The 16,723-nt window shown below is 41.2% G+C and overlaps 1 pseudogene; it reads left to right on the plus strand.

Moving 5' to 3' along the window:
* The first annotated feature begins 13,861 nt into the window (after positions 1-13,861).
* Positions 13,862-14,886, plus strand: LOC102115288 (ribosome biogenesis protein NSA2 homolog pseudogene; annotated as a pseudogene).
* Positions 14,887-16,723: the final 1,837 nt, after the last annotated feature.

The raw sequence follows: 16,723 nt of genomic DNA on the forward strand, positions 1-16,723 counted from the left end.
ACTACAGGCGCCCACCACCACGCCCGGCTAGTTTTTTTGTATTTTTTAGTAGAGACGGGGTTTCACCGTGTTAGCCAGGATGGTCTTGATCTCCTGACCTTATGATCCGCCTGCCTCGGCCTCCCAAAGTGCTGGGATTACAGGCTTGAGCCACTGTGCCCGGCCCAGAATGATTTCTTAAGCAAGATCAGGAGCAATAGTACTCACCTGTAATCCCAACACTTTGGGAGGCTGAAGCCGGTGGATCACTTGAGGCCAGAAGTTTGAAACCAGCCTGGACAACATGGCAAAACCTCATCTCTACTAAAAATACAAAAATTAGCTGGGCATGGTGGTGTGTGCCTGTAATTCCAGCTACTTGTGAGGCTGTTGCATGAGAATCACTTGAACCTGGGAGGTAGAGGTTGCAGTGAGCCGAGATTACACCACTGCACTCCAGCCTGGGTGAAAAAACACAAACCATAAAGGGTAAAATGATATGACATATCTGGCTATATTAAAATTGAAAACTTTGGTCCAAAGAAGATACCAGAAACAAAGTGAAAGGATGAGCCACCGACAGGGAGAGGCATTTGCAATGCATAGAACTGATTAAAGATTAGTGGCCAAAATTTATGAAGAACTCATTCAAATCTATAAAAAGGACAAACCACTTTCAATTGACCTATAGGGAGAAACAAAACACAGAAAGTTTAAAAACCAAAAGCACATAGATAATGTGTAACTTCACTAGTAATCAGAAGAATTCAAATCTCAGCTAGATGCAATTATATACGGATTGGTAGGGGGTTTCAAATATGCCTGAAATTATTTATTTAATATACATAATATATATTTATACACAAACGCACACACACACACATAGTCAGAGAGAGAGATGGCCTCACATTTTCCAATTCCAAGGAATCTATGGTAATAATCACAGAAAAAACATATATAGTTCCATGGATGCATTTAGGTAGCCCAGTGGCATTTGTTCTGTAAAATGCATATAAAATCACTTTAGGTATGTGTTGATTGATATCAGGTTTCTATTACATCAGTGATTTATGCAACATGGAGGCAATAACACATGGGAACAGGGAAAAATTTAAACATGGCACTATATACAAATTTTAGTGTTAAGTATGTTTACTATAAAATTCCACCTAATAAATTCCACCTAATAATAGGTAATAATAAATTCCACCTAATAATAAAGAGATAACAAACTTTTCATCTCCTAGGTTTGAACCACTTTTGTTTTTTTCCCTTCATTTTCAAATACAGCAAAATATTACGGATTGACAAAACTGAGTAATAGGTACAAGTATTATATTATTCTCTATACTTCCCCGTGTGCTTAAAATATTTCTAATTAAAAACAAAACAAAACAAAACAGCTATTGCAAAAGTCCACACAAGAGCCATAGCCCAGGGTGCTGTCACTTGAGGAAGAGAGAGTGGCACTGAAGAGAGGACTTAAGGTGCCACCACCTGGCTTGAGAATAGAGACGGCCACGAGGATAGCAGAAGCGTGGGGATGGATGTGGGGGAAAGAGGAGTGATGGTCTTCTGTCTGGCGTAGCTGGTGAGAAAGAGGGAAGAATTGAAAACACACGGGGATGTACTGCCAGTTTGACTAGGAGAAGCCTGGTGACAAGTGAGTGGCAGTGAAAGGTAAGTTAGGAGAATCAGTTTGGGGAGGAAGAAAATGAATTTGAGTTTGCATCTGCTTGCAACTGCAAGACAGCTAACCTTAAGAAGCTGCCGATGAGCATCTGGAACTCGAAAGAGAGATCAGGACTAGGTCACTTGCTGACCCAGAGGAAAGTGGCCAGAAGAGCTCTGATTTTGGGGGGATACTTTTGTTCAGGTGATGAGAGAAAGAAGAGAATTCCAGGAAGGATTCAGAGAAGCTACCAGAGAGGCAAAGGACATACCAGTATTCTACAATGTATTAGTCAGGGTTAGCTAGCTGCTGCAATAAAAAATGCTAACAAATTTATTTCTCACTCCCATCACATGGAGGGTGGTGAGGAAGCTCTGCTCTGCTCCAAGCATCACTCAGGAACCCAAGTTTCTTCCAGCTAGTGGCTTTCTTGTTCTCTAGAATCTCAGAGCCCTCCACTGCATCCTCTATATCTGGGCAGCAAATGAGAGAAGAGAGAGAGAACATTCAAGATTGCACAGAAGGCTTTATGGGACAACCCTGGAAGTAGCAAACTTGAAATTTCATTTCTTTCAGAACCCTGTCATGTGGCCACCTCTAAGAGCAAGAGAGGTTGGAAGACAGTCTAGCTGTGTTCTCAGGAGGAAATAGTTGGGTGAACAATTACTTGGTCTCTTCCAATAGTCAAAATGTTGTGAAATGAAAGTTCTAAATCCTTTGGGAAGCTTCCCTACAGTACCTAAATTTGGCCTGTCTTCTCTTTCGTAACTGCTACTACTTCTCCTGCCTGAGCTTCTTTCCTCTGAGAATCCTTGCTGCATTTCTCAAAATAAGCTGTGTTCCTCTCCTCTTACAACTATCATATGTGTAACTTATTTGCAAGCTGGACTTTGTAGTAGTCTTGTCTTTCATGGAGTTTCATTCTAGAAAACTCAGTATACACACACACACACACACACACACATCATCATCATCATCATCATCATCATCATCATCAGAGTAATCTACAACTTTATTCTGTCCTCCAAGGAAACACGCGAGTTTATGTTCTCAAAGTCCATATTTATCTTGCTGTCAATACCTGGCAGCTACCTTCTCACTCACATCTTCCAATCAAATCTCTCCTCCAACCAGTTTTTCCTGGCTCTTTACTCCTTTGCCCGCCCACTGATAGGTCATCAGTGTCTCCACTGAAGAAGACATGTTTCCTCAGTCAAAACCAGAATTTGCTAAGTTGGGGCTGAGTTAGATGAAAGAGTGGATCCTCCATGTCTCTTCGATCCCTGATATTTTAGGTCTTGTGTTTTAGGAGTTGTGATATTTGAGGCTATGGTGATGGTTTGGAGATCCAGGGCATGAGATTGACTAAAAGTGGGTTTGTTACAGAACAGTAGCCTTGTAACACAAAAGTAGCGAATCAAGAGCTAAGGCGAGTAAGCTCACTGTATCTGTTGAAGGATTGAGACTCGCTTCTCAGTGTTTCACAAAACATTAATTTTTCAAGAGATATTAATAAGTGTTATGTGAACTTACTAGGACCATGCTACTAATATATTTTCTTCAAATATTTTTAATGTAAGGAAAAATAAGCCGTGTTTATTACAATTTGCAAGAACCAACTTTTAGAAACTCTTTTAATATCTGTTAATAAGAGGATAATTAAATAAATTGCTATATCCACACCAAGGAGTCACACACAGACATTATAAAGAATGAAGTAAGCCTATATTTGTTGATATGGAAAGATGTCCCCGATATATTAAATGGGAAAAATGCAAGCCCTAAAATGAGCTTATTTGTGTGTGTGTGTGTGAGTGTGTGTGCACACTCATGTATGTACAACCACAGAAAAAAGTCTAGGTCAACAAGCACCAAAATATTAGTAGTAGTGATTCTCTCTGGGGAATGGGATTAGAAGAGTGGAAGAAAATTCCACTCTTAATAAAATTGTTAACAGGTCTGGCTCTGGAGCCAGACTACCTAGGTTTAAACCTAAGTTCCACCTTTCACTAGTTGGGTGATCCTGGACAAGTTATTTAATATCTCTGAGTCTCAGTTACCTGGAAAAATAATATTACCTGCCTCACAGATAATGGTGTAATGTATTACTCATAAATGTGTTAATACTATATGCATTACAATATTAACACATACTATATTAATATATTAACATCAATATAATACACTGATTTATAATGATGCTCTAAATGCTTTATGTAAAATGTTTAGAACAATACCTAGCACATATTTAGCACTCAATAAATGTTAGTGTTTTCAGTGGGAAAATTATGGACAACTTTTACCTTTTTAGAGTGAATTTTTATGTATTTTTCACAGAAAAAGTCATTAAATATGGTTTTTAAAAGATTTTGAAAATGCTTAACACATGTTATACAGTTAATAGTGTTAAATTAAGCCTGACCAACATGGTGAAACCCAATCTCTACTAAAAATACAAAAATTAGTTGGGTGCCTGTAATCCCAGCTGCTTGGGAGGCTGAGGCAGGAGAATTGTTTGAACCCAGGAGGTGGAGGATGCTGAGATCGTGCCATTGCACTTTAGTCTGGGCAACAGGGAGAGACCTAGGTGACAGCGTGAGACTCCGTCTCAAAAAAAAAAAAAAAAAAAGAAGTACTTACCAAGTAACTATTGATATCACTGATGTATGTCGTCTCCTTAGTAAGTGCTATTATGCCTTGAGTCATAATTTTAAGACACAGGTCTTTAAAAATTAGTTAACAGTTCTAAGTTATTTTTAAAATTCTGCTTAAAAGCATTGGAGAATCAAATTTTTATACTAACTGATTTGTCTTAAGGACTATTTTTGCTTTCTACTCTAATTCAGGCGTAAGTTGTAACTCCAGAGCTCCTGCTGATGTTGTGAAAATTTAGAATAGTTTTAAAAGGGTTTCATGGTTAAATAATACTAGGATGCACATTGGTTTCAGGATGTTTTTCTTGTTTGGTCCCGAGCTGCCCAGTGTGCTGTGGGTGTAAAGGGAAGGACTTGTGACCTAGCTTAGATGAAGACATTCCAGGGAAACAGCACCACCATCTATGGGGTCCACTAGTGCTATTCCACTAGTGGGAGTCAGACCCTCTGATACAGGAGGTAGAAAAAAGCTATTTAGCATTTTTTCATGTGTCTGTTGGCTGCATAAATGTCTTCTTTTGAGAAGTGTCTGTTCATATCCTTCGCCCATTTTTTGGTGGGATTGTTTGATTTTTTTCTTGTAAATTTGTTTAAGTTCTTTGTAGATTCTGGATATTAGCCCTTTGTCAGATGGGTAGATTGTAAAAATTTTCTCCCATTCTGTAGGTTGCCTGTTCACTTTGATGGTAGTTTCTTTTGCTGTGCAGAAGCTCTTTAGTTTAATTAGACCCCATTTGTCAGTTTTGGCTTTTCAGAGAAATGCAAATCAAAACCACAATGAGATACCATCTCACAACAGTTAGAATGGTGATCATTAAAAAGTCAGGAAATATGCCGGGCGCGGTGGCTCACACCTGTAATCCCAGCACTTTGGGAGGCTGAGGTGGGTGGAGATTGGGACCATCCTCGCTAACACAGTGAAACCCCGTCTCTACTAAAAATACAAAAAAAAAAAAAAAAAAATTAGCCGGGCATGGTGGTAGCTGCCTGTAGTCCCAGCTACTCAGGAGGCTGAGGCAGGAGAATGGCGTGAACCTGGGAGGCGGAGCTTGCAGTGAGTTGAGATCGCACCACTGCACTCCAGCCTGGGGAGACTCTGTTTCAAAAAAAAAAAAAAAAAGTCAGGAAACAACAGGTGCTGGAGAGGATGTGGGGAAATAGGAACGCTTTCACACTGTTGGTGGGACTGTAAAGTAGTTCAACCATTGTGGAAGAAAGTGTGGCGATTCCTCAAGGATCTAGAACTAGAAATACCATTTGACCCAGCCATCCCATTACTGGGTATATACCCAAAGGATTATAAATCATGCTGCTATAAAGATACATGCACATGTATGTTTATTGCAGCACTATTCACAATAGCAAAGACTTGGAACCAACCCAAATGTCCATCAATGATAGACTGAATTAAGAAAGTGTGGCACATATACACCGTGGAATACTATGCAGCCATAAAAAAGGATGAGTTCGTGTCCTTTGTAGGGACGTGGATGAAGCTGGAAATCATCATTCTGAGCAAACTATCGCAAGGACAGAAAACCAAACACCGCATATTCTCACTCATAGGTGGGAATTGAACAATGAGAACACTTGGACACAGGGTGGGGAACATCACACACCGGGGTTGTGGGGTGGAGGGAGGGTAGAGGGATAGCAATAGGAGATATACCTAATGTAAATGAAGAGTTAATGGGTGCAGCACTCCAACTTGGTACATGTATACATATGTAACAAACCTGCACGTTTGCACATATACCCTAGAACTTAAAGTATAATTTAAAAAAAAAGAAAGAAAGAAAAGAAAAAAAGCTATTTAGGCAGATAGTGAGGGCAAAGAGTCCTCAGCTGAACTTCACTTCTAACAAAAAGCAACCCAAGAAATCACTTCTTTTCTAACAAAGAGCAGCCTGAAAGATTGGGCTGCAAACATAGATAAAGAAGCTGGAAGCTGGCACAGGGGGATGGCTGTAGCTGCACAGATAAAAAGGGCTACCTGGGGCCAGGGGTGGTCACCATGGGGGTTCTACCTCATGTTTTTTTAAGCACATGCCAAGTAAGAAAGAAATAAGCAACTTGGAGTAGCTCAGGCTAAGGACCCACCTGCATAATAAAAGATTGGGGTGGGGGCTGGCAGAGATTCCTGCCCTATGCAGATGGCACACCGAGTCCTAACTGGTTTTCCATGCTTCATGTAGATCAGATACTGCTTCCCCACTAGCTCATTGGCAAAAACCCCTGAATTTCACTGTGGGCCGGCAACCCTTTTGCTGGGACCCCTCTCTGTATGAGAGAGCTGTCCTCTTTTCTTTTCTCCTATTGAATTTCTGCTCTAAGCCTCACCTTTGTGTCTTCGTGCCCTTGATTTCCTTGGCTGGGAGACCAAGAACTCTGGGTGTCACCCCAGACAACAAGGCCACTTCACCTCCTTGGCAAAACTGTTTTCTTTCTCTTCAGAGAGGCAGTAATTCTCTAACAATCTTCTTTCCTTTTGAAGGTGTTAAAAGCTTCCAGCCTTTGCAGGACCCATCTTCATTGGCAGATCTATGTGGTCAAAGTGTTGGTGCCCATTTGCACCTTGATGGGCATTCTGACTTCTCAGCTCACCCTAAGACCAGAAGCCAAAATAAGCCTTTCTGGCCGAGATGCTCTGACACATATATGTTCCAAATTCCTTCTGGTAACTCATTTGAGGATCTCCTTTCACTTTCCCAACCCGAGGTATTGATCTAGAATTCAGCCACTACAGATTTACAATATCAGCAGCACGTCCATATCCAGCAACAGAGAGGCAGCGCCTTCCTGGCACCAGCATGGTGCCTGGCACATAGTAGGTGCTTAATGGAATAAATGATTGTGTCACTTAGGAGAGTTACTCCAGGCTCTCCCACTTTATCCAGTAAGAGTGAAAAGAATAAGGTAGCTGTAGGCCAAGTTTCAAAACAGATGCATGTGCAAAGGGTTTAACTGCCAATAATTTAAATGAGGTTCTTTTAAAAATGGGTAAGGATAAGGGAACCAGCAGGGGATGGTGATGCATCCAAATATAGAAAGCTGTTAACGCCCCTGGGCTTGAAAGAACAGGGAGGGAGAATTCTCTTACTGGAGCCAAGTGAGAGCTGGAGCCATGGAGGAGCCATCAATAGGAGTTGTGGCCATAGAAGAAATCAGCCACTGTCTGAACCACATGAAAGCATGGACAAGGTAGGGAGAAACAAACACCACAACTTATTTCTCTTCCTATGTTCCAAGCTCCTTTTGATGTCTCTTTGGCCAGGCCCAGCAGTAAGCCTGGTCATAGAGTCCAGAGGTATCAGTCTCCCAGGGACGGAGCAGGACTGAGCAGGGCACAGCATGGGTTGGGGTGGGAGCAAGCATGAAGAACTATCACAGTGGTCACCCATGTCAAAGGCAGAAGAAAAGCTTAAGAGATGCCAGAGCTGGGAGGAGGCCATTCATGACTTTCTAGGGAGCACATACACAGGAGCAATTGAAGACCGTGAATAAAAAGTTGTCTGGGCTGGGCATGGTGTCTCACACCTGTAATCCTAGACCTTTGCGAGGCTGAGATGGGCAGATTGCTTGATCCCAGGAGTTTGAGACCAGCCTGAACAACATGGTAAAACCCCGTCTCTACAAAAAATACAAAAATTAGCCAGGCGTGGTGGGACATACCTGTAGTCTCAGCTATTCAGGAGGCTGAGATGTGGGAGGATTGCTTGAACCCAGGAGGTCAAGGCTGCCGTGAGCCGTGATGGCGCCACTGCACTCCAAAAGACAGGATTCCAAGAGCTTCCAGCTTGCTGAGTAGGTGGAGGTGACTCGAGGGTGGTGCGCCCAGAAAGGGCATGGAAGACTACTTGAATTAGCCCAAAGGACTGAAGAACTAACCGCTGGTCACAGATAGAATATACTGACCAGGCACGATGGTTTGTGTCTGAAATCACAGCACTTTGGGAGGCCAAGGTGGGAAGACTGCTTGAGGCCAGGAATTTGAGACCAGCCTGGGCAATACAGTGAAATCCCATCGCTGCAAAAAAATTTAAAAGTTAGCTGAGCATGATGACACACACCTGTAGTCCTATTTACTCAGGAAGCTGAGGCAAGAAAATTGCTTGAGCTCAGGAGGTTGAGGCTGCAGTGAGCCATAATCACACCACTGCACTGCAGCCTGGGTGACAGAGTGAGACCTTGTCTCTTAAAAAAAAAAAAAAAAAGGAATAATCTGAAAATCAGTAACAATACTAACTACAATAGATTGTTATATATCAAATATGTCTAAATCACTCATTTATAATTATAATAAAAATTAAAATCGAATTAGTCATAATTGAAGAGTGCTAATGAACTAATGCATAATTTTAAAAACATGTTAATCAAAGAAAGAATAAAGCATTCCTCTTGCCCTTCTTGTACAGGCCAAATGATGGGTGAGAGTAAGTATACTTTCCTTATCCATATCAAAAAGGAATGATCAGCTTTGCAACCTCAAATGAATTAGTGGATCTGGGTGTTGAGCAAGAACAGCTGCCAGCATGACAGAAAGAGCACCCCTCCATATCAGGTGCCTCCAGGTGGAAGAATATACCGCTGCTTGTGAAGTATTTGCCAAAAGAAAAAAGTCTGAAAAACCTCTATAGCTAAGTATCAATTTATAGAAGATGCAGGGCTCAGAGGAGAAAGCTAAGCAATACTGTGGGGATCAATCAGCAAACTTCACATCACAGGAAATTCTACAGGACAAACAATCTGGTTTCTTCAACAAATAAATTGCAAGGGAAGATAAAGATGAAGGGGGAAACTACAGATTAAAACAGACCTAAAAAGCTGGGCGTGTGGCTCACGGCTGTAATCCCAGCACTTTGGGAGGCCGAGGCAGGCGAATTTCCTGAGCTCAGAAGTTCGAGACCAGCCTGGGCAATATGGTGAGACCCTGTCTTCTACTAAAATACAAAAACTTAGCAGGACACAGTGGTGCACACCTGTAATCCCAGCTACTCGGGAGGCTGAGGCAGGAGAATTGCTTGAACCCGAGAGGCGGAGGTTGCAGTGAGCTGAGATCGCACCACTGCACTCCAGCCTGGGTGACAGAGCAAGACTGTCAAAAGAACAAAACAAAACAAAACAAAAAGAAAAAAAACCCCAAAAAACAGATAAACAAATAAAATAAAACTGACCTAAAAGACATATTGACCAACTGCAACATGCAGACTTCTTTGGATCTAATTTATTATTATTATTATTATTATTATTTTATTATACTTTATGTTCTAGGGTATATGTGCACAACAAATATACATTTGTTACATATGTATACATGTGCCAAGTTGGTGTGCTACACCCATTAACTCATCATTTACATTAGGTATATCTCCTATTGCTATCCCTCCCCCCTCCTCCCACCCCACAACAGGCCCCAGTGTGTGATGTTCCCCACCCTGTGTCCAAATGATCTCATTGTTCAATTCCCACCTATGAGTGAGAATATGCAGTGTTTGGTCTTCTGTTCTTGCAATAGTATGCTCAGAATGATGGTTTCCAGCTGCATCTGTGTCCCTACAAAGGACACGAACTCATCCTTTTTTATTGCTGCATAGTATTCCATGGTGTATATGTGCCACATTTTCTTAATTCAGTCTGTTATTGATGGACATTTGGGTTGGTTCCAAGTCTTTGCTATTGTGAATAGTGCTGCAATAAACATACATGTGCATGTGTCTTTATAGCACCATGATTCATAATCCTTTGGGTATATACCCAGTAATGGGATGGCTGGGTCAAATAGTATTTCTAGTTCTAGACCCTTGAGGAGTCGCCACACTCTCTTCCACAATGGTTGAACTAGTTTACAGTCCCACTAACAGTGTGAAAGTGTTCCTATTTCTCCACATCCTCTCCAGCACCTGTTGTTTCCTGACTTTTTAATGATTACCATTCTAACTGGTGTGAGATGGTATCTCATTGTGGTTTTGATTTGCACTTCTCTGATGGTGAGTGATGGTGAGCATTTTTTCATGTGTCTACTGGCTGCATAAATGTCTTCTTTTGAGAAGTGTCTGTTCATATCCTTTGCCCACTTTTTGATGGGGTTGTTTGTTTTTTTCTTGTAAATTTGTTTGAGTTATTTGTAGGCTCTGGATATTAGCCCTTTGTCAGGTGAGTAGATTGCAAAAATTTTCTCCCATTCTGTAGGTTGCCTGTTCACTCTGATGGTAGTTTCTTTTGCTGTGCAGAAGCTCTTTAGTTTAGTTAGATCCCATTTGTCAATTTTGGCTTTTGTTGCTATTGCTTTTGGTGTTTTAGACATGAAGTCCTTGCCCATGCCTATGTCCTGAATGGTATTGCCTGGGTTTTCTTCTAGGGTTTTTATGGTTTTAGGTCTAACATTTAAGTCTCTAATTCATCTTGAATTAATTTTTGTATAAGGAGTAAGGAAGGGATACAGTTTCAGCTTTCTATTTATGGCTAGCCAGTTTCCCCAGCACCATTTATTAAATAGGGAATCCTTTCCCCATTTCTTGTTTTTGTCAGGTTTGTCAAAGATCAGATGGTTGTAGATGGGTGGTATTATTTCTGAGGGCTCTGTTCTGTTCAGTTGGTCTATATCTCTGTTTTGGTAGCAGTACCATGCTGTTTTGGTTACTATAGCCTTGTAGTATAGTTTGAAGTCAGGTAGCTTGATGCCTCCAGCTTTGTTCTTTTGACTTAGAGTTGTCTTGGCAATGTGGGTTCTTTTTAGGTTCCATATGAACTTTAAAGTAGTTTTTTCCAATTCTGTGAAGAAAGTCATTGATAGCTTAATGGGGATGGCATTGAATCTATAAATTACCTTGGGCAGTATGGGCATTTTCATGATATTGGTTCTTCCTACCCATGAGCATGGAATGTTCTTCCATTTGTTTGTGTCCTCTTTTATTTCATCGAGCAGAGGTTTGCAGTTCTCCTTGAAGAGGTCCTTCACATCCCTTGTGAGTTGGATTCCTAGGTATTTTAGTCTCTTTGAAGCAATTGTGAATGGGAGTTCATTCATTATTTGGCTCTCTGTTTGTCTGTTATTGGTGTATTAGAATGCTTGTGATTTTTGCTCATTGATTTTGTATCCTGAGACTTTGCTGAAGTTGCTTATCAGCTTAAGGAGATTTTGGGCTGAGACGATGGGGTTTTCTAAATATACACTCATGTCATCTGCAAACAGGGACAATTTGACTTCTTCTTTTCCTAATTGAATACCCTTTATTTCTTTCTCTTGCCTGATTGCCCTAGCCAGAACTTCCAACACTATGTTGAATAGGAGTGGTGAGAGAGGGCATCCCTGTCTTGTGCCACTTTTTAAGGGGAATGCTTCCAATTTTTGCTCATTCGGTATGATATTGGCTGTGGGTTTGTCATAAATAGCTCTTATTATTTTGAGATACGTTCCATCAATACCGAATTTATTGAGAGTTTTTAGCAGGAAGGGCTGCTGAATTTTGTCAAAGGCCTTTTCTGGATCTATTGAGATAATCATGTGGTTTTTGTCTTTAGTTCTGTTTATATGCTGGATTACGTTTATTGATTGGTGCATGTTGAACCAGCCTTGCATCCCAGGGATGAAGCCCACTTGATCATGGTGGATAAGCTTTTTGATGTGCTGCTGGATTCGGTTTGCCAGTATTTTATTGAGGATTTTTGCATAGATGATCATCAGGGATATTGGTCTAAAATTCTCTTTTTTTATTGTGTCTCTGCCAGGCTTTGGTATCAGGATGATGTTGGCCTCATAAAATGAGTTAGGGAGGATTCCCTCTTTTTCTATTGATTGGAATAGTTTCAGAAGGAATGGTACCAGCTCCTCCTTGTACCTCTGGTAGAATTCAGCTGTGAATTCATCTGGTCCTGGACTTTTTTTGGTTGGTAGGCTATTAATTATTGCCTTAATTTCAGAGCCTGCTATTGGTCTATTCAGGGATTCAACTTCTTCCTGGTTTAGTCTTGGGAGAGTGTATGTGTCCAGGAATTTATCCATTTCTTCTAGGTTTTCTAGTTTATTTGCATAGAGGTGTTTATAGTATTCTCTGATGGTAGTTTGCATTTCTGTGGGGTCGGTGGTGATATCCCCTTTATCATTTTTTATTGCATCTATTTGATTCTTTTCTCTTTTCTTCTTTATTACTCTTGCTAGCGGTCTATCAATTTTGTTGATCTTTTCAAAAAACCAGTTCCTGGATTCATTGATTTTTTGAAGGATTTTTTGTGTCTCTATCTCCTTCAGTTCTGCTCTGATCTTAGTTATTTCTTGCCTTCTGCTAGCTTTTGAATGTATTTGCTTTTGCTTCTCTAGTTCTGTTAATTGTGATGTCAGGGTGTCAATTTTAGATATTTTCTGCTTTCTATTGTGGGCATTTAGTGCTATAAATTTCCCTGTACACACTGCTTTAAATGTGTCCCAGAGATTCTGGTATGTTGTATCTCATCGGTTTCAAAGAACATCTTTATTTCTGCCTTCATTTCGTTACGTACCCAGTAGTCATTCAGGAGCAGTTGTTCAGTTTCCATGTAGTTGAGCGGTTTTGACTGAGTTTCTTAGTCCTGAGTTCTAGTTTGATTGCACTGTGGGCTGAGAGACAGTTTGTTATAATTTCAGTTCTTTTACATTTGCTGAGGAGTGCTTTACTTCCAAATATGTGGTCAATTTTGGAATAAGTGTGATGTGGTGCTAAGAAGAAAGTATATTCTGTTGATTTGGGGTGGAGAGTTCTGTAGACGTCTATTAGGTCTGCTTGGTGCAGAGTTGAGTTCAATTCCTGGATATCCTTGTTAACTTTCTGTCTCGTTGATCTGTCTAATGTTGACAGTGGGGTGTTAAAGTCTCCCATTATTATTGTATGGGAGTCTAAGTCTCTTTGTAAGTCTCTAAGGACTTGCTTTATGAATCTGGATGCTCCTGTATTGGATGCATATATATTTAGGATAGTTAGCTCTTCATGTTGAATTGATCCCTTTACTATTATATAATGGCCTTCTTTGTCTCTTTTGATCTTTGTTGGTTTAAAGTCTGTTTCATCAGAGACTAGGATTGCAACCCCTGCCTTTTTTTGTTTTCCATTTGCTTGGTAGATCTTCCTCCATCCCTTTATTTTGAGCCTATGTGTGTCTCTGCACGTTGGATGGGTCTCCTGAATACAGCAAACTGATGGGTCTTGACTCTTTATCCAATTTACCAGTCTGTGTCTTTTAATTGGACCAGTTAGCCTATTTACATTTAAGTTTATTATTGTTATGTGTGAACTTGATCCTGTCATGATGATGTTAGCTGGTTATTTTCCTCGTTAGTTGATATAGTTTCTTCCTATTATCGATGGTCTTTACATTTTGGCATGTTTTTGCAATGGCTGATACCAGTTGTTCCTTTCCATGTTTAGTGCTTCCTTCAGGAGCTCTTGTAGGGCAGGCCTGGTGGTGACAAAATCTCTCAGTATTTGCTTGTCTGTAAAGGATTTTATTTCTCCTTCATTTATGAAACTTAGTTTGGCTGGATATGAAATTTTGGGTTGAAAATTCTTTTCTTTAAGAATGTTGACTTTCCTGTCCCGGCCTGCGTGGCGTGGGCTTGTGGGTCTTTGAGCCCCGAAAATTGAGAGCATTTTCGCACCCCAGGGGCGAAAAGAGACACCCTGCGGCCGTCACCATGCCACAGAACGAATATATTGAATTACACCGTAAATGCTATGGATACCGTTTGGATTACCATGAGAAAAAGAGAAAGAAGGAAAGTCGAGAGGCTCATGAACGTTCAAAGAAGGCAAAGAAAATGATTGGTCTGAAAGCTAAGCTTTACCATAAACAGCGCCATGCTGAAAAAATACAAATGAAAAAGACTATCAAGATGCATGAAAAGAGAAACACCAAACAAAAGAATGATGAAAAGACTCCACAGGGAGCAGTACCTGCCTATCTGCTGGACAGAGAGGGACAATCTCGAGCTAAAGTACTTTCCAATATGATTAAACAGAAACGAAAAGAGAAGGCGGGAAAATGGGAAGTCCCTCTGCCTAAAGTACGTGCCCAGGGAGAAACAGAAGTATTAAAAGTTGTTCGAACAGGAAACAGAAAGAAGAAAGCATGGAAGAGGATGGTTACTAAAGTGTGCTTTGTTGGAGATGGCTTTACAAGAAAACCACCTAAATATGAAAGATTTATCAGGCCAATGGGCTTGCGTTTCAAGAAAGCCCATGTAACACATCCTGAACTGAAAGCTACCTTTTGCCTACCGATACTTGGCATAAAGAAGAATCCCTCATCCCCACTGTATACAACTTTGGGTGTTATTACCAAAGGTACTGTCATTGAGGTAAATGTGAGCGAATTGGGCCTTGTGACGCAAGGAGGCAAAGTTATTTGGGGAAAATATGCCCAGGTTACCAACAATCCTGAAAATGATGGATGTATAAATGCAGTCTTACTGGTTTGACAGCAATTTCATATATAATTATCGAGGACTACACACCAATTGAGAAAACTGCCATTACTGTGATATTTCTGAATACTACCAAACAGCCATACCTGTCTGCAATGGAGAGATTTATTAAATTGTAAACATTAAAATGGTCCTGTTTTATAAATGGTCTTTATTTTGAAATCTGCCTAGACCCCGTGTTCATAAAATTGAATGATTGAAAAAAAGCAAAAAAAAAAAAAAAAAAAAAAAAAAAAGATTGTGAATATTGACTCCCACTCTCTTCTGGCTTGTAGAGTTTCTGCTGAGAGATCTGCTGTCAGTCTAATGGGCTTCCCTTTGTGGGTAACCCAACCTTTCTCTCTGGCTGCCCTTAACATTTTTTCCTTCATTTCAACTTTGGTGAATTTGACCATTCTGTGTCTTGGAGTTGTTCTTCTTGAGGAGTATCTTTGTGGCGTTCTCTGTATTTCCTGAATTTGAATGTTGGCCTGCCTTGCTAGGTTGTGGAAGTTCTTCTGGATAATATCCTGCAGAGTGTTTTCCAACTTGTTTCCATTGTCCCCGTCACTTTCAGGTACACCAATCAGATGTAGATTTGGTCTTTTCACATAATCCCATATTTCTTGGAGGCTTTGTTCATTTCTTTCTACTCTTTTTTCTCTAAACTTCTCTTCTTGCTTCATTTCATTCATTTGATCTTCAATCACTGATACTCTTTCTTCCAGTTGATTGAGTCTGTTACTGAAGCTTGCGCGTTTGTCATGTAGTTCTTGTGTCATGGTGTTCATCTCTGTCAGGTCATTTATGGACTTCTCTGCATTGGTTATTCTAGTTATCCATTCGTCAAATCTCTTTTCAAGGTTTTTAGCTTCTTTGTGCTAGGTCCGTAGCTCCTCCTTTAGCTCTGAGACATTTAATCGACTGAAACCTTCTTCTCTCAACTCGTCAAAGTCATTCTTCATCCAGCTTTGTTCTGTTGCTGGCGAGGAGCTGCGTTCCTTTGGAGGGGTAGTGGTGCTCTGATTTTTTGAATTTTCAGCTTTTCTGCCCTGCTTTTTCCCCATCTTTGTGGTTTTATCTACCTTGGGTCTTTGATGATGGTGACGCATAGATGGGGTTTTGGTGTGGATGTCCTTTCTATTTGTTAGTTTTCCTTCTAACAGTCAGGACCCTCAGCTGCAGGTCTGTTGGAGTTTGCTTGAGGTCCACTCCAGACCCTGTTTGCCTGGATATCAGCAGCGGAGGCTGCAGAAGACAGAATATTGCTGAACAGAAAGTGTTGCTGTCCGATTGTTCCTCTGGAAGCTTCATCTCAGAGGTGTACCCAGCCATGTGAGGTGTGAGGTTTCAGTCTGCCCCTAGCGGGGGATGTCTCCCAGTTAGTTAGGCTACTCAGGGGTAAGGGACCCACTTGAGCAGGAAGTCTGTCCGTTCTCAGATCTCAAACTCCTTGCTGAGAGAATCACTACTCTCTTCAAAGCTGTCAGACAGGGACATTTACATCTGCAGAGGTTTCTGCTGCTTTTTGTTTAGCTATGCCCTATCCCCAGAGGTGGAGTCTACAGAGGCAGGCAGGCCTCCTTGAGCTGCAGTGGGCTCCACCCAGTTCGAGCTTCCTGGCTGCTTTGTTTACCTACGTAAGCCTCAACAATGGCGGGCGCCCATTCCCCAGCCTCGCTGCTGCCTTGCAGTTAGATCTCAGACTGCTGTGCTAGCAATGAGGGAGGCTCCCTGGGCGTGGGACCCTCTGAGCCAGGCACAGGATATAATCTCCTGGTGTGCTATTTGCTAAGACTCTTGTTAAAGCACAGTATTAGGGTGGGAGTGACCCGATTTTCCAGGTGTTGTGTGTCATGGTTTCCCTTGGCTAGGAAAAGGAATTCCCTTCCCCCTTGCACTTCCCGGGTGAGGCAATGCCTCACCCTCCTTCGGCTCTGGCTCATTGGGCTGCACCCACTGTCCTGCACGAACTCTCTGACATGC

Source organism: Macaca fascicularis, chromosome 4, assembly GCF_037993035.2.
Source record: "Macaca fascicularis isolate 582-1 chromosome 4, T2T-MFA8v1.1".
Lineage (NCBI taxonomy): Eukaryota > Metazoa > Chordata > Mammalia > Primates > Cercopithecidae > Macaca > Macaca fascicularis.